The sequence below is a fragment of the Varanus komodoensis genome, unplaced genomic scaffold, assembly GCF_004798865.1.
Source record: "Varanus komodoensis strain SLA01 unplaced genomic scaffold, ASM479886v1 scaffold54, whole genome shotgun sequence".
NCBI classification, from domain to species: domain Eukaryota; kingdom Metazoa; phylum Chordata; class Lepidosauria; order Squamata; family Varanidae; genus Varanus; species Varanus komodoensis.
This window is the reverse complement of record NW_025336142.1, coordinates 1,904,863-1,923,526: the sequence shown is the minus strand read 5'-3', so window position 1 is coordinate 1,923,526 and position 18,664 is coordinate 1,904,863. Positions and strand designations below refer to the sequence as shown.

Genomic DNA, 18,664 nt, shown 5'->3' with positions numbered 1-18,664 from the left:
CAGGGAGCGGCCGCCGCCCGCCGGGCCGGGCCGGGACCGGGGCCGGGGCCGGGCTCGCGCTGCTCCGCGCCCTTCGCTGCCTCTCGCAGGCGCGGCGGAAGATGGCCGGGGCCGAGGCGGGGCCGGCGGAGGAGTCGTCGGACAGCGAGGGCGAGCCCGAGGGCGCGCAGAAGCTCATCCGCAAGGTGTCCACCTCGGGCCAGCTGCGCAGCAAGGTGGGTGGCGCGGCGCGGCGCGGCGCGGCGAGGCGAGGCGCACCTGGGCGCGGGCGCGGCGCCCGGGGCCACGGTCCCTCCCGCGCGCTTCCGCGCTCCGCATCCTCCCGGCGCCGGCGCGCAGGAGGGCTCGGCGGCGCCGCGGCGGCGCTCTCGGCCCGGCGGCCGTTTCCTGGTGGCCGCCTGCCCGGGCGTGCCGGGAAGCTCCGCGCCGGGCCCGTCCGAACAAGCCCTCCGACGCTTCTCCCCTCGGGGCAGCCCGCTTCCGCCGCGGCGCGGAGCTCCGGTGGGGGGCGGCGGCGGCAGCGGCGCGCCCCGGCCGCCCCCCTGCCGCGGACGCGCTCCCGAGCGAGTGCACTCCTGCCCGGCCCCGGCGGTGGGGCAGGAGGGTCCGGAGGCATGCCTGGCACGCCTCCGGTGCCGCCCAGCGCGAGCCAGCGGCGCTCGTGGAATTCCAGGTGGCGGGCGCGCCGCGCGTCCGGATCCTGCCCGTCTTGCTCGCTTCCTCCCGGGATCAAAGCGTTTCTTCGAGTACCGCTCAGCTGGAGCGAGGTGGAAGGGCCCTCCATCTGAGACGCCTGTGGACGGGAGGGAAGGGGCGGGCGTCCTTTCCCGGCGAGCTTGTGCCACGAGCGAGTGCCGCGCTCACCGCTTGGCGGCTGGAAGCGCCGGCATCTCCTGCAGAACCAGCTCAAACACGGGGCTGCATCTCCACTTGTCTTAAGATTCGGCAAAACCACCTGCAACCTTTATCGCTATCCATCCACTCGCGCGCATCCTACAGTGGGGGCATCAGAAACGCGACATTCGCAAGGGAACAAACATTCAGCAGAAGTCCAGAAGCTGGTAGGGAGAGCAGGTCTTGGGAGCAAAGCCGAGTCTTTCAAGTTTCTTATTTTCCCTGCAAATTTCCTTGCGACAGTTTGCCGTGCCCCCGTCCTCGCTTGAAGGGCACGTCTTACGCGCAGCCTGAAGGAACTGCTGTGCTCCATGCCAGCTCCACCAGTGCCCCTTTAAAATCCTTTCGTGGCATTTCATCTTAGAACTTCTCAGTGTCTTCCAGGTGCCAATACACCTCTGTGTCTCGGGCTGGCAGGGACCAAGTAAAACTGTCGCAGGTAACGTAACTCTGGTGGTTTGATGTTGAGGGAGGCAAGAAGGAAGGAGTGGAGCCCAGCCAAATAGCGTTCCTTTGAAAATAATACTGGAAAAGGTCTTTCTGCTTCTTGAACAGGGAGCTAATTAGTCTTTTGGCTGTGTGTGGCCCATGTTTAAAAGCAATTAATAGTTTGCTCAATGGTGATTTAGCAGGAAAGCTGTCGCAGGCTTTTTACAGTAGGTCACAGGTTAGAAACAGGCGTGTCAACACGTGACCCTTTCTGGAAACAGCAGCAGCAGTGGCGGCTGGTCACATTCTGAATGATAATCGCAGAAGAGGCAAAGGGGCCCATAGAAGGACTTCAGGCCAAGTCCCTGCCTCGTGCGGGGCTCCCAAGTCAAGGCAGCCCGCCCAGGGGGCTATCCAGCCACATCTGGGGTGGCTCCAGTGTGGGAGAGCCCCCTGCTTCTCCTCGTCACGGGTTGCACTGCTTCACTCCTCTGACGGCCAGGAAGTTTGTCCTGATGTTCAGCTGGAATCTGGCTTCCTGGAACTTCAGCCTCTTTTCCATGCCTGGATCCCAGCCCATCTTTGTGAGACAACCTTTCAAGTACAGTGGAGCCTTGGCCCACGGACTAAATCCGTTCCAGGACTCTGGTCACGACCCAAATTGGTCACGAGCCAAGTTAAACTTCCCCATAAGGTTCAATATAAATAAGGTTAATCCATTCTGTAACCATTTTCTAAATCAGAAAAATGTGAAGCAAAGTGACAACAACAAAGATCATGGCCATCTCCCCCCCCCCCCCCCCCAAGCACAAGCGCGGCCATCTCCCCGCCCCCAGTGCGACTGCAATCGCACCCGTCATCCCTGCAGGTGCCCGTCATCCCGGCACACTGGCGGGTGTGGGGGGAGAGGTGGGAGTGATCACGGGCGCACTGGCGGAGGGAGGGATGGGCGCAAAGGGCATGTTGGGGTGGGGGGATGGCCGCGATCGCAGTTCCGTTCGTGCCGGGAAGGCCTGCCTGGTCAGAGGCGGCTCCTGCAGGAAAGACAGGCGGGATCTCGGCCATCTCCCCACGGCTCTGCTTTGCTGCTGCCGTCTTTCCTGCAGCAGCGTGCCTCTGATCACGGACGCCTTCCCTGCACGAAAGCAACTGCGATTGCGGCCATCTCCCCACTCGGGGGAGGTGGGGGGAGGGAGGTGGCCGCGGTCTTGGTTGCCACCCAAAGCGGTGTTCGCAACCCAAGTCAGAAATGTTTGTTCGTGGACCAGTTTGTTCGTGAACCAAGGCATTCGTGAGCCAAGGTACCACTGTACTTGAAAATGCCATCCTATCTCTCTCTGTCTTCTCCAGTCTAAGCACCCCCAGTTCTTTCAATCTCCCAACAGGGCTTTGTTTCGATCCCCTGGTTTTCTTTGTCGCCCTCCTCTGAACCTTTTCCTGTTTGTCTCCATCTTTCTCGAAGCGTGGTGTCCAGAACTAGACACAGGGCCTAACAAGGGCTGAATAAAGAGGAACCCATAACTCATGTGGCTTGGAAGCGATGCTTGTATTAATGCCACTCGAGATGGCATCGTTATTTTTTGCAGCTACCTCACAGGGTTCGCTCCTATTGCACTTGTGATCAAAAACACTTCCAAGACCCTTCTTGCCTGAAGTGTGGTTATGTAAAGCATCCCCCCTGCACCCCTTGTAACTCTTCCTCCAGTTCCCAGTACAAACTATCAACTTGGGATGCAATCAGCAACCTTTAAACTGGCTAGGTTGTAGGTCACATGGCCTCTATATGAAATATTGGAATTCTGTAGAATAGATTATTTGCAATCCAGCATGGCCAGAACCAGAATCAGCAAGTGCAGGAAGGGGGTTCTGCTCCATAATCCCATCCCTCCCTTTTCTTGCATATCAAGGAAGGAATGTGATGCATTGTACGGGAAAAGTAACACTGCACAAAAGTAACACACTGCATTCCTGCTTTCTGCCTCCGTGTCTTCCGGTGGGTGCTCAGTGTGTGTTTGAATCTCTGCAGCACCTGTGGAGAGGTGTACCTGTCCTAGAGGCCACCCCCCACCCCACAACACATTTTCCTCATCATAATGAAGGTATGGTACTGATTTATTATATTAACAATATGTCAAAGTCCAGTACTTAAAGACCACTAAACAGAGGACAAGTTGCACATCTCTTGCTAAGACTTTTCTAAGAAGATTTGAAAACCATATGCTAGCTGTTTGATCACCATGTTCGGTTTATGCGCTGATTGCTGGAATGCACCATCAGGGCTTCCGCTGTTGTGTCCTCAACACATTCTAACAATGTGTGCGGGGGCACATGCATGCACACACCAAAGTTTTTTTATATATATATTTTATTAAAATATTTAAACTAACACTAAAAAAAAGCATTGAACATCACAAATATTGGATTCACTGGGTCAACCTCCTACTACATATTTTTTAACATTCTAATATCAAATTCCAATTAATTTATCATAGTTTGAAAAACATCTCTAAATTTACACCAAGTCCCGTTTCTCCAGCCAATTATAAAGAGTCCCAAGTTCGACAGAAATCCACACACCAAAGTTTTTTGTGCAGTGTTGTGGGGGAAAACTTGGAGTACTTTCACCCTTGGCTCAAAGTGCATATTTGAGCATGGCTTGGCTTGGTAGGCAGATGTGAATATCTTTGCACTAGAGAGGAGAGAACAAATTGTGAAGGTGTTACATTCAAATGACAGGCATGAAATGCAAACACCTTTCTTGTGTATCTCACATGGAAGTGCTAAAACTGTTTTTTCACCTGTGGTAAGAATTGGCCTGGGCCACCCAGCCAAGAAATCTTATACTTTTCCCACCTTTTAAAGGGGGCAATGGATCAGTTAAAATGGCCAGTGACTTTTTTCAGGCTGTATTGGAGAGCATTTCGGTTATTTTCAAGCAGGAAATACGATTGATTGAAATGAGTTGAGAAAGTATAACGTAACCCAAAGTGAACGGAGGAAAATGGATTGGCCACATTTGGGCTGGAGAAGCCCATCTGTGGACGTTGGGTATGAAGACTGAATCAGGTGTCTTCCCCTGAGCACCAGTGGCCTGTGGTTTGCATGTGGAGATTTCTGAGAGCATTTGGAAGCTTTGAAACAGAGCACTGGAGTCAATAGCGCACCTTCCATCTGGTCCATTTGCGCTGCTTCTTATTTTTATTGTGTCAGGTTTTGTAACCCGTTCGATTAAAGCTCATTCAGGAAATCTTGCAGTTCCAGGGATCCCTGACCCAGTGCAGCTGGTGGGAGAACACTGCGGTTTTGTAGTGCTTTTTTCTGTCCAAACCCACTTAGGGTTGTGTCCAGTTTGCTGAGGGGGTTTTTGGCATTTCCTGATTCTTCTCTGTGGGAATGTGCAACTTTTGCCCAATTGGTAGGATGTGGATCTACAGGGTTCAGTGTTTGAACAACTCTTTTTGGGAGCTCCTTGTATCTTGGGGGTGATGCTGTCTTAGCCTCTTTCTCTCTCCTGAAAATTAGAGAGCCATATGAAGCTTGAAGGAACTTTGGCTTGGATCTTAAAGGTGCCACACGTGATCGTGGCACACTCGTTTCAGCTGCAACCCCTTAAATTGCTCCCGATGGGTAGTATTTTGCCCAGTGTGGTGGACTGCACAGTAGTTAGTACGTTACACTCGGCCCCTTCTCATGCTGAAGGCCGTTTGGATCCTGCCCACTGTGGCTTCATAGCACTGTGAGTGGAAAGTTGGCCAAAAGAATTACTTTTAAAACATGGATTAAAATTAACTCTTCATTTAGTTTAAAAAGGATTTTAAAATTCTTTAAACATTTGGGTTGGATTAAATTCATCTATGTTGTAAGCCGCCCCGAGGCTTCGGCGAATGGGGCGGCATAAAAATGTTTTAATAAATAATAAATAAATAATAAATAAATTCTCCTTAAAAGTAACCTGATTTAAAATACCTCGGTGCAATAGATGTCTAAACCTATCACATCTTAATCCTGATTCATGGCCATCTCTCAAATACATTGACTGTGTTTGCTTATCTCGCTATTCCGCTAAAATGGTGCTGCGCAGGTTCATTCACCTGCACAAACAGTGGAGTGTAGAACCCCGCAGCAAGTTCTGAGGAAATTCAAAATCCACCCCTTGGTATGTAGTAATAATAACAACAGTACACATAACAGCACTTCATTTTATTTTTAAATTTATAGACTGCTGAATAACCCGACCATGCACTCGAAGTGGTGTGCAGCAATAAAATACAAGACATAACATTACAATTGCCATTAACAATTTTAAAAAGTGTTGGAGTTGGATTTCTGTTCTAGTGATAAGCTGCATTATACAGAGAAGGCAAAAAAATCCAGTAGTTTTAAGATTCTGAGTGTCAATAAGGGTCCTGGTGGACTGAAGTGGACACACAGTCTTCCAACAAGCCCTGTTGCAGAAAGAATTGAGTAACTTCAAAATTATGAGTGCAAAGCAGTATTTGCGGGAGGATGGGATCCACATAAAAAACCCACAGAAAAGCAGAAAACAAAGCAGGGCAGTACCCAAACCGAGTTCGTGCATGTTCGGTCAGGGTGTGGAGGACTGAGTCCCTGAGGCGTCAACATGGACAGCAAGTTCTGAGTGTTTGAAATCAGCCAAGAAGGAAGCAGCTGCTGCTGGCCATTAAGGTAGAGTCTGCTTAGCTGGTCCACTTTGGCCTGGTCCATATGCTCAGTATTGGCCCAGGAAGCCACAAAGCTGCCAGAACTGGCGTCGATGATCAGAAGAGGCAGGAAGGGGGCGATGCTGTGCTTGCTCCTAAAGAAAGCTAAACAGAAGGTGTTTGGAGACAGATGTTGTCTTTTGCCTCTGCTTGAGCTCCCGTGTGGGGCTGCCACAACTTTCCTGTGACCCATTTGATGGGGCATTGCACCCCACAGATGGAAGAACTTCTGTGAAACCATGGTTTTGTGGGATGTGAGGCATCATCTTGTCGCCTTCCCTCTTCCTCCTTCCCTGCTTCCAATTTTTCCTCCTGGCCGTGTGGGAGAAGGAAAGGGAGAAAGGAGCGTGTGAGTCTGAGGTGAATCCTGTCTTGGCTTTTCTTTCCCGCCATCCAATTGCATGGCTTTGCTGTCCAGTAATGACCTCGGACTTTTCCCTGTCTGCTGATGGGCTTAATCATTGTCCCACATGCAATATGTCTAAGACCAAATGTCCTGTCTTTTCTCCCAAGTCCTCTCATCCTCAGACAATTCAATTATCTGTTATCGCTCAACCCCATCGTAATCTCTGTTGAACTGACAGAAAGACTTCATTTTCTGTTTGGTCCTGTGCTTTGTTTGCGTTCCAATTGGTCTATCGCCCAGTGTCCCTTTACTATTACAAAATAGGATGCACCTCAAACTGGTTTCAGGCTTTAGTAGCACAATAGACATCAGTTGCAGGCATCAGAGGACTAACTGCATTGAAAATGGCCTGGTCTGAATATCCTAACCATGAATTATGAATGTGCAGGATAGGTTTGCATTTTCCCTGGGTTGTTTCATGTGCCATCCGAAATGAGCATTCAGTGATAATGTGGCTGGCAAGGGTTAGGTAGTGGAGGAATTTAACATACCAGTTGCCCAGCTTCTGGGGAAACCACGGAAGCTACAAATTAATATTTCCAGCTCCATGCTAATGCATGATTTTGTATGAAAATCACAGAGAACACATATACAGAAGAAGCAAAATATAAAATGATGCTACGTAAATAGCTTTTTCTGGAAAGCTATTTAGAAAGCTGTTCCAAACCATTGGACACTCCAATTGCAAACATTGTATTCACCAATATTTGAATGGCATCTTTGTGAAGTGTCTTTGTGAATGTTTGTATTGTGGACTTAGTGTTGATTACTCTGCAGAGAAACCTGTGACAACAATGTATTTGTATGAAGGGCACCTAATCCCTCGGTTACTGTTTTCTCGCCTTATCTGTTGAAAGTGAAACCAGACTGGTAGTAAACATTCATTTCATTGATACATGTTTATTAAGGCAAAGGCTTTAATTAATTATTCACAAACACTTCATTTCCTCACAATGCATTATTTAAAAGTAGCGATCTTTAGGTAGAAAACTCCCCATTAGTTTCACAGATGTTTGCTGCCTATCATCTTGTGATGGGTGCCTGTAACCCACCAGAGAGGGGGACGGTCAGCAAAACTGCTCTCTCACCGAGATAATGGCATATGTTTCCATTAGATACATTAAGCTTCGCTTTACGAGAGTAAAGGCTAAGGTTTTAATTTCATGGGGTGGGTTTGTCTTACAGCTAAAAATAGAGAACAAAACAGGTGCTCCATATTATTCCAGGTGATGCTGGATCAGCGCAGGTTAACAGTGTTTCCCGTGGATGCGGTTGTTTGTATGGCTATTGAAACACTTCTGCAAATTAGGATAATATTCCATAGCTTTCCTTTGGCAAATGTTTTGTGTGTTCAGTGTGGGAAGATACTATTTATAGCTGTTTTGGTACAGTTAATCATAGCTGAAAAGGAGCATACAGCAAAAGTGAGCTCTCCACTGCTGGAATCGTTCAGGAGTGGAGCCCGTAATGTGCCTGCCAGAGTTTCCAAGAAATGCACGTACTGTAGCAGGGCTGCTTTCTGTCCCCCACCCCCTTTTTCCTTTTTAAAAACATAGTCTAAAAATCAGTGTGGATGGGAATGAAGCCCTGAGCATTGCTCATCCATATATATACATCGGTCTTATTTTTTAAGTAAGAGAGAGGGAGAGAGAGTTTGGAAAGATCTCTAGCGTTTGGCAAAGAACTTTTAAGGGCTGATGTGCCCAAGAGAGCGGCATCCAAAGACAAGGCCTGCTTGCTACAAGTTTGTCTTCTACAGAGAAACTTGTAGTGACAAGCTTCTTGTAACTTGTAACTGAACTTGCAAGCAAACTGGTGAGTAACCAAATTCTTTTGTTACTCTTATCTAAACAGCTCTTGCTATTTAGAATGCTTTAGTTGCTCTGTGACTACGTACATTGTACTTAAAGATTTTTCAATATGGCACTTCATTTTTAAACAACCTTTTTAACAGTCAGGATAGTCCGGTCTCTGAGATTCCAGAGAGAATTCAAGTACTGTTTGATATAAATAGATGGCTATATAATAATTATTGAATCTAAATTAATATATAATTAAACATACTTGTTTCTGTGTTTGTTAATGTAATCATATAATGTGTTGATAATGAATTAGGGAGTTGAAAATGGAAGGTATAAGAATACAGATTTGTGCAAATGTTAAGAATAGCCTGAAATCCTAGTCTAGAAACGAGGAACAAAATAACTCCTGTCTCCAAGGGATTATTAGGAAAGGTATGTGAGGTTCTTTGGCCTTGAAGGCACGTGAACTTTTCTGGAAAGACGATTCCAAAATCTTCTGTTCCACCAGCAAAGTGGCCTTCTCATGTGTCTCCATCCATGCATTGGAAGATGACCTCTAAGAGGATTCCAGAAGGGCTTTAACGTGGACTCAAAAAAGGGACTAGATGCCAGTTTACAACCTGACAAAACACCAAGAGTATATGTTGATAATACCTGCTCCCACTGGCCATCGTTCAACTGTTTCCTGAATGGTGAAGATTCTGGACCATATTCAGAAGTACAATGCACTGCAGTATTCCAGTCAGGAAATTAAATACCCGAAGGTTATTTACAGGTGAACGTAGAAGGCAGAAGAACCTCTGCAGAATCACAGCTGGTGCCCCCACCTGTTGGTTAAAGGCCCCCTGGCCTCTGATGACACAGATGGATTGAGCAGCATTTCAGGGCAGCAAACCCAACTCTACGGGGAAGGGCGACTCCACTCAGAATAGAAGAAAAATCGCAATTCTTCCCTGTATTATTTCAGTCGAAGAATGATGGTGGAATCCAGTGCTGCTTGCAAAGTCATGCGATGGGAAGCTGGCAGTTCTGAAGCAACTGGAAGGGAGCCGGGAATGCTGCTGGCCCCGCTCCGGGGAGGACTGATTGCTGAGGTTGCCTTAGGAGTAGCAGTGGGTTCTGCAGGTTCAAGGGAAGGAGTCTAAGTTCAGCGGCAGCCTTGGATGCTGGCCTTGTTTACAGCATCCACCAACTGAAACTAACTGGTTTGTTATTGGCTCCACCTTATGGACCTTCCAAAATGCCCTGTTCTTGGGTACCCAGCTCAGCTTTATAAGGCTGCCACTTCCTTTACGGAGTCCTGTCAACTGCTATTTGGCGTTGCACTGGATCATTTACCTGTGCGTGCACGAGGACACGTACGTGGAGAGCCTGGGATGGGTTGGAGTTTCCAGCTCTTGCTTGCGAGCAGAACCTGTTGGGTGCCCAATTTAGATGTAATGACACTTTTATTTGCCAGAGGAGAGGATGCATGGCAGGCTAGGAAGTGCTGAGAGAAGCCGGAGGTGTGGAAGGGAAAGGGCACGCCATGGTGTCCGGTTACCATTGGGTCTTCGGTAACATTTGTTCATCTGGAGTGGGGGACATGCTTTTTCTTAGGCATGGCGTAGCTGTTATGGGAAGAAAAATCCTGTGCTTAAAATAACTCCCCCAGTTAAATGTGCATCGATGCAAGAACGCTGAGCATTTTGTGATCTCGTCCACGGCTTCTTTCAAGGGGGGATTGTGCATCTGAGCATCAAGCGGTGCTATGACATTTTCTTGGTTTTGTGTCTCTACACAAAACTAGTGACTAGTGACACACACGGTTCTTGCTGACCGCATGCAAGAATACAAGCTGAAGCCTTCCCTCGGTCAGAAAAGCTTCTTAACATCTGCAAGGTGCACTGGATTATGTATAGCTTAAATTGTTGCCAGCATCCTGATTTAGACATATTCGCTCTTTTTGTCCAAAGGAAAGAAAAGTTGTGCAGTGGTTGGTATGATCACCATTCAGAGAGAGAACAGAAATAGAATAGACCGCAGAGATGGAGCTTGCAGATAAGTTTTACGAGCGGCAGACTCATGGGCTGCATTTGGAAGATTCCTTGTGTATCCTGCCCATCTTCAAAAGAGCCCAGGGTGGAACACGCGGTCCTCGTATGTGTACCCGTGCAGCTCTTCAAGGTTGGCTGGGGCAAGGGTCAGCGACTGAAGGGAGGCTCTGCCCTTCTGCATCCTCCCAGCCTGTGCTGAGGCAGCCTCGGGCTGAGCCTGCCTGCGCTTGCAGCAGTTGGGCAGCCCAGCTGGCTTGGAAGGGATGCCCCTGCAGGACCGCCGTTCTCACCAACTCAGGCAGGACTGGACTTCCCAGGAACCACTTCAGGGAAGAGTTGCGTGGCTGCTTCAGCTTTTGTGCTCGCTCTTTCGGGGAGCTGAGCAGAGAGCCTCCTTTTTGCTTAGTTATGATGCCAAGGTTTTTGTCTAGAGCAGGACCGTTCGAGGCGCTTAGGGTGCTTTCGCCTCTGAGGTTCGATGAGCTACTGCAGTATAAAATAAAATGCAGGAGGAGGTTGGATTGTACAAAATCATAAAAAGGAAAAGTGAAAGGTGCGGTTATTTGGGGTTTATTGGTACCTGATGGCACGTGCTGGCCTTTGGAAGCCCACCTTAGCACGGTGAGAGGGGTGGACGGGTCAGAGAAGCTGTGAGTGACTCTGCTCACTGGACTCTTGGCAGGACTCTTGGCAGGGTTCCCCAATGCTCAAAGCGAGGTGCTAGATGCCCCCTCCTCAAGAGGAACGGCCACATCAGCAGAAGGGGTGTCTCTGATGGGGGTGGGGACAGAGGAGTTCCTGAGGCCAGCTCTGGGCAGCTGTGGGAGCCGAAGGCCGTGCTCACGGATGGCAGCGATGGGCAAGCCTCCTCCGGCTAGTGCTGCGTGACTCTCCCTGCGGGAGGGACCCTGTGCAATTAGTCTCACTGGACGGCGCTGTCTGGAGCCGGTGGCCCACCTGCCCAGCCATGCCTCCCCTCCCGCAAGTGCCGCTTCACCTGCCCCAGGCCACCTCATGCAGGAGACCCCGGGCGGCTGCCCCATGCCGTTGCCCATGCACCCCCTGCCTCCTCCCTGGCTTCCCTCCCAGCCCCCCAGCTCGCCCTCCTCCTCTTCCAGCTTCCTTAGCTCTTGTGTGACTGGACGTCCTCCAGCGCTGCCCTGTGAGGAGGAGGGGCAGCCCCGGTGCAGCCGGGACGCAGCTTCGTTTCGGTGGGCAAAGCCTTCAGGAGGGCGCGGCGTCACCTGGGAGAGCTTTGCCGCACACCTGTGGATGGAAGCGGTGCTGGGCCAGAGGCAGAGCCAGCCTTGTGCAGGGGCACGGATGGGGCCGGGAAAGCGACCGGCAGGTGGGGGGGGGGAGAGGGCCACGGAGCCACGTGTCCCAGGGCCCCCACTGAGCACTCATGGGCAGGGGACGGGAGGGGGAGGGCGTCAGGCAGGGAATCGGGTGGGGCCTGGCTGTGGCTGACCCCCAAGCCAAACGGACGGAAGGAGTGAGGAGAGCAGAGTGACGCTGGAGCAGTTTGTAGCCCACGCGATCAGGCTCTCGGAGCTGTGGTTGCGGGGTGGGTCGGCGGGGAATGCGGGGTGGGAAGGAAGGAGGGATGGGGGGAAGGAGATGGGGGCACCGCCAGGGAGCATGGGACATGTCTCCTGCAATTCCTGCCTGCACTTCACCGGCAGCCTCAGCGATGGGAGGGTCTGACCTTCCAGTGGAAGGAAGTCCCCTGTCTCACGGATGCTCCTGCAAAGGAGCCACGCTTCCTGCTCCGCTGGACAAGAGACTCGCCCTTGCCTGTGCAGAGCTGCCCTTTCAGTGTGTTAAACATGGTTTATAACAGCGGGAGCGAGCCAATCCCTCCCTGCTCTCACCAGATCCTGGTTTCCCGAACGCTGGCCATCTGTCCTGGGAAAAGATCATTTAACGGCTCTGAGTACCACCCTTGGCTCCCATTTCCCCCTTATTTGCCCCACCTCCCCTTCAGGAGTCACGAAGGGGTGTCCTGCTCTGCTTTTCAGTTCAATTCGGCTGAGAGAAAGTGGCCAGCCCAGGCGGAAGGGGGCCCGGGCCCTTTCAGCCACCCCGATTCTGATCAGGCTCTTTAGAAGAGGTGGAAAAAGCACTGCCTGTCCTCTCAAATCGGCTGCTCTGCCGACACACGGCTGGGGTCACCCAGAAATGTCCACGAGCGCGGACAGGGAAGAGACGTCGTCCAGAGCCAGTTCGCCTCCCACGAGGCTGCGTGGACCAGCACTCGCCCGGCCTTATGCACACACTAGTCCACGTGAGGACTTGCCCCATGCAGCTCTGTGGAAATCTTGAGTCGTGCACTTCTGTATACTTTTATCTCTCTCATTTCAGTGGCTAAAGAAACATCTGTTGCTTTGCTTGGAGCTGAGAATTAGCCGCTTGAGAAGGACATATTATCTCCCTAAAAGAGGGATAATTAACTCTGAGCGATGGCCAGGCTCTGCATTATCAGAATATAGAATCAAATTAATGGATAATTAAATTTAAATGCCTTATTAAATGACGCCCCCACTTTTGTTTGTCCTGTATACTGCAGTATTGACCTAGATAATCCTTTGTTCTGATTTAATGGGTTGCATGTGCTGTTTAATTTGTTTTGCATCTTCACAGCAAAAACACCAAAGTTAATGAAGTTCAGAGAGCAAATTTCAGTGGCCAGGATGGTGGCCATGTGCTGTTCTTTGACGGAAATGCATTTGGCAGGGAAAGGACACTGGTTCTGTGCTCATGAATTGGGAAGCATAATTATTATATTGATCCTTCTTGTGTTTAAATGCTGCTTTAAGTGGTGTTGCTTTTTTTTCTGGGTGTAGCTTTTCCAGAGTGCAGCCTCATGCAACGTCCAGGTAATCGCAGTAGCAAAGTAACTGCTCTGTTGCTTCAGACTCTGTCAGAATTGCAGGTGTACTTTGGTTCGGACTCAGCTGTCCCTTCGAAGCTCAGAGAAGAGATGAGTAGGGAAAAGCCTTGCTTTCTTTGTGGGTTGCTCTGTATACATTCGAAACCATGGTTGGCGCTTGTTGGGGTATGTGTGGAGAGAGAGGGGGTGGGGAGGGAGAGATTTAGGCTTCAAGGTCAGGCCAGAGTAATTAGATAGCAATTTTTAAAAGTTTGCCAAGTTTCCTTGGATTGATTGGCCAAGGAGAGGTGTCCAAAGGACACCAGGGAGCACCAGCCAAATATGAAAAGAGGAAGAAATGTGCAGGGCATGAACAAATGGGCCTTGCCCTATTTTGGAGCCACGGCTAAGAGCTCAGAACCAGTTGCATATTTGTTAAGGCAGAATTATGTATTATTGTTTATTCAGTTTATACTAGTGAGGACATGCGTTCTTTTTGTGTTTCCAGACAATGGTGGTGAATGGTGGTTTGCTTTGCTCCCCTTCCCCTTCCCCTTCCCCTTCCCCCCTCCCTCCCTCCCTCCCTTTCTTGCCAGAAAAGGGCAAAGCATCCCCTAATCTCTAGGGCCTAGAGTGACATTACATAAAATCTGTGCCTTGAGTGCATCAAAACAAAGGTTTGAATCCAGCGTCCCAGAATCTTGCAACTCAGAAAGCAGACCTAATAATTGGCAGTCTGTTGCAGTTAGGCATGGCTGACAGTTTTAGCATAATACTCCATAAGAAGCAGGCTTTTAATTAGTTCATTGCAGAGTATCAGAGGCTACGTGCAGGGCTTTGCAGTATCTGGACAAGTAGCAGATGACACAGAGCCAGGAGGTGGAGGAGTTATTGAATTAATTATAAGAAAATCAAATTTAAGCAAATTCAGAATAGAGTTAATTTGCTTCATATTAGGTTAAGACTTGTATGTGTTGGCTAAGAGGAAATTTGGCTTGGTGTCCAAATTACAGTGAAGTAAGTTTTCTCAAGTGTTTTATTTCCTACATGTTAACAAATCACATGCATTTAGTCTGGAGAAAGGACTGAGGTGCTTCTTGAATTAAACGCGAAGGAGAGCGAAAACCCCGTCTCTGCTTGCTTAAAGAAAATTGTCAAATGCATTGCTTAAAGAATGGTGCACAATTTAGGTAGAATTTCAGTTTAAAACAGAAGTGGCCCCATTTTAAAATGTTTCTGCTTGTTGGTGAAAGTTGAGTTCCACCTTGCATTTCTTAGTTTTATTGTTCGTAGCTACTGGCCATTCCCATATGCAAATGTGTGTGTAGCTGGAAGGCACAAAGCATAAACATAGTAAAATTGATACACAGACATAGTGTTAAACTGAATCCTCCACCCCTTCAGTTTTCATCACTGATGCTGTGCAGCGAGGCTGCCCATAACTTTGTTGTCTGCTTGCTTGATTCTGCCAGCGGCCACCTGGCCACCAGTTCATCAGGCAAGCCTGCTAATCATTCCGTAAAGGTGGCATAAACTTGGCCTTGCAACCCTATAACGGGCATATAAACTAGGAAGCAGCATGTTTCATTCTGGCCCAGAAGCCTTCTTTTGCTGACGTATTGAAAAACTTTCCCAGCCAAATATTTTGTGGACAATCTGTTGGAATCCAAGCTGGGTGACAGGATGCAGTACAGGGAAAACGTTCAAGCACGAGAGTCGCCCTTTCGTAACTTAATTTAATTTTAGTGTACTTCCAGTTCTTCAAATATTCATAGTATTTTTTAGTGTCTCCAGCAGAAACTGTGTCCTGGATCTTCTGAGCAGCAGCATCCTGTGCTTGTCTTTGCCGGAGATAATGAGTCACTCAGCACCAGTCTCCCACACATGTATAGCCTGTCTCAGAGGTCCAGAAAGCATCACTTGGCTAGACAGTCACCTGGCAATCTATAATACCGTATTATAGATTGATGCTCACCTGGTTTTGGAGGAAGAACTCGTGTGGTGTTCCAGGTGTACCATGTGCTACCACAAGCGGCGAACACAAGCACTTGTTCTGAATGACACCCAGTTTATCTCTATGATGCACACCCCAAATCCTTTTCGCTCTGGTTCTGCTGGACAGTAGCCACCGGTATAATCACGTTTCCTTGTGGGTCCCAAATTTACACATTCTGCTCTCCGCAGGAAAGAGCATCCTTGTCCCATGTGCCACATGAATTGGGGAACCTCACGTTGTGACTTTGCTGGGCTGCAAGGTAAATTTAACCTTTACTGCACTCTGTAATACTATGGAAAACTCCAGAACATGATGGAGGACTCTTAAAAAATGTTTGGGAGGTGCCCTGTGAACAAAATAGCATCTTATATCGTGAGGCCCGCAAGGAAGGATACGAGGGCAAACGATAGACCCTGAGCTTCCTCCATCTGCTCACCCTTCATGTAGAAGGTTCTTTGGACGTGGAAGTTTTGAAAGCTGCTGGTTCAAAAGTATCTCTCGGGAAGGTGGGAGCAATTTTCTCCTTCTGCTTTCCCCACCGCTGCTACAGAGTTTTGCAAGGTGGTCTGGCTTGTCCAGGGCACCAGACCCATTCCTTTCATTCCTTTGTCCTTTGAGTCGTAGCCGGCCTTTTATTTTACATTCCGGGTGTATACATAGCTGCCGTAAAACATTATAAAATAACTTAAAACCACTTTTTAAAAGATTGCTTTGCATTACTCAGAGCACAGAGATGCAGCGGAGTTCTTTCATCTTTTTCGACGAGGGAAAGTCTTTTAAGGCCACCCTGTGGCGAAGGACACGCATGGTCCGCTTTCTTCTCTCTCACGGCCAGTGGCCACCTCGACGTTAAGTCACGCGTCATTCCTTCTCCATAGGAACCTGGGAGTTGTACTTTTGTGGGGAGCGGTGGGGTGGAGGTGTCTTCTTCATAGGACTTGCGCCAAGTCCTCCTTCGGGTTGGGGCTGGGGTGGGGAGACGAATCGGTTCAGCGCCACGACATTTCATGCTAGCAGGGCAGAAAAATGCGCATAGCAAAGGCAGTTTCTTCTCTTCACCCCGTCATTTTATTTTGCGTAGAAATGCCCACACAGACCAAAGCCAATCGTCCTGTTTTATTTGTGAGTCCCGATGGACCCATGCATTAGACGGTCTTTTGATCTAGTTGATTTCATTTTTCTACCATTGCACAGATATACATGTTTGTGTGTGATCTTCCAGTTTACACAGTTTTTGTTTCCGTGCTTGGCGAGTTAGCCAGTCCAGCTTGCCCTCAATTATGCTGAAGTAATTGTTGGGAGCAGAGATAAATAAGGAGTACAGAGTTTGAACACTTGTATTGCAAAGGGGTTCATGGTCTGAGAGTTGGGCTTGGATCTCTCTCTGAAGCTGTAGGTATATTAAAATTTAAGATTTTTTTTAACAAATCTAGTTACATGTTATAATATTCTCATATACCTTGAAATATTCTCATATACCTTGAAACTGAAAAATGTCATGAGTAGAGAATGTAAAACTGTTGCACTGTATTTTTAAGAATCTCTTTGAAACTGCTTTGGAAGTCTACTCAGTTAAAAACTAGAGTATTTGCTTATTGCTTATTTCTGTATTTATCTAATGGGCGTTATGTATTTTTGTTGTTTATGCATTTAATCCTGTAGTACCTTATCACAAACTGAACAGCATGCTTCAGTTTAGCTCAAAACACTTTTCTTTTGTTCCAGCAGATATTACTTTCCAGTTCTCTTAATCTCCTTATTTATGATGCTTTTTTCTGTGTGTTTCTGTGCTCAGGATCCATTTCCTCGTAGTAGGATCCACTTTGTATATTCTAGCTTTTAACAAAGAGAACCTGACTTGTGAGTTGCCATCTCTCATAAATGGCGAATGGATGAGAGGAGAAGCTGGTGCCTATTTGCCCGAGTTAGCATATCTGTCTATATGCTAAAAAAATCCAAAATAATTCAAACTACGGGGAGGGGGGTGGTCAATCAGTTTCTAGTTATAGGGAGTTCCTTGCATAAGAAACACTGTATAGTTTTATGCAGGGAAAAATGCAATGAATGCAAATTTATAACCTTTGGGTTATAAATTCATAAAGATGTTATTTATGTGTGTTATTTATTACCGAAATAATTTTTCTTTTATTATTCTGTGAAGAACAATGTTTCTATCCTGGCCACTCTCTGATTGCCATAATAGCATCATTTCAAATGTGTCTTTGCTGTCTTTTAATGTTAAGGCTTGCTAAATATAATAATTGAAAAGCATTCCTTTGAGTTGCGGAGGCTCTTCGAACAGAACATTTTCTCCAGCGATGCGTTTTCAAAATGCTATGCAGCACATTAATGGTACTGCTCAAGCTCACATTCATTTTTCCAGGTGACATTGTTATGGTAATTTTCATGTAAAAGAATCCATCTTTACAAGACACCAGTCTAATATTTTTATATGAAAAGTTTGATGTTACTTTTTTTGATGTGCCTGGTCTAATTAGACTTCAATGAGTCTTTGGTCAAAATGTCTCATTGGACATTCCTGAGTAAACTTGGCAGTCACAGAATAAGAGCGGTATTTCTCAATAATAATAATAATAATAATAATAATAATATCTTATTACTGATAAATATTCTGGAACTGGGAGAGTCAGTGAAGTGTCTTCCACCTTTGATCCTAGCGACATAGGCAGATATTAATATTTGTATTTGAGGAAATATGCAAATTTAAAATGAGGTCAATAGATCAAGCATTTAAACTTGTAAGCAACAGAACAACTGTTCTGTAATAAGCGTATGTGATCAATAGATATATACATATATGTATAAAACAGTTGAAAGACAAGATTTTCTAGGATACTGACTTTCTCACTGTTTGCACAACACACTTCAAGTAACACAGATCTGGAGTGGAGAAATTAGCATTATTTAATATTTTAGTCTCTTTTCAAAGCTGTCTGACTCATCAGTGTTTTTATTTCTGTGACTTTACTAGTGATAGAATTGAAGCCTCTAATTTGGTCTAGTTCTATACATTCAGAAATAATTCCCCATGTCCTGAAGCTGAAGGGATCCTACTGAACCTCGAGAAAGGAGGGCTGAAGACCTGATAGCGCATGTCAGGTGATTTATCGCACCTGATCTAGAGCGCTCAGAGGTGATTTCTTGGAGGAGAGATGAGATGGCTCGTAGGGCTCTGTGATGAAATAATGAATAGCAGCAAAGTCCAGAAGGTGTGTTTTCTGTCTGAATTTACAAGAGCCCATGAAAACGGAAGTGAGTTGTGATACTTGTTTTCATGATAATTGGGCATTGGCTGGAAATGCAGCAAATGCCTTTTCCCATGAGGCAGAAGAGGGTTATATTTCAGACACGGTGGAGAAAGAAACGCAGAGAAAGGAGGCATCTTAGCTTTGCATCTTTGACATTTCTGAAGCTGCTCTTAACATGAAAACCTATAATCAGCACTCCATAAGTATACTGTAAAAACCTGATTCAGTCTTTAACATTT

General features: G+C 47.5%; 1 protein-coding gene across 2 annotated transcripts in view; it reads left to right on the top strand.

The window, feature by feature from the left end:
* Positions 1-104: 104 nt before the first annotated feature.
* DGKH (diacylglycerol kinase eta) overlaps positions 105-18,664 on the top strand; it is an 88,614-nt gene continuing 70,054 nt past the window's right edge. For both annotated transcript variants that reach the window (XM_044448212.1, XM_044448211.1), the window contains exon 1: positions 105-215. The gene's annotated coding sequence lies outside the window, so the exon portion shown is untranslated. The remainder of the gene's footprint in view (positions 216-18,664) is intronic.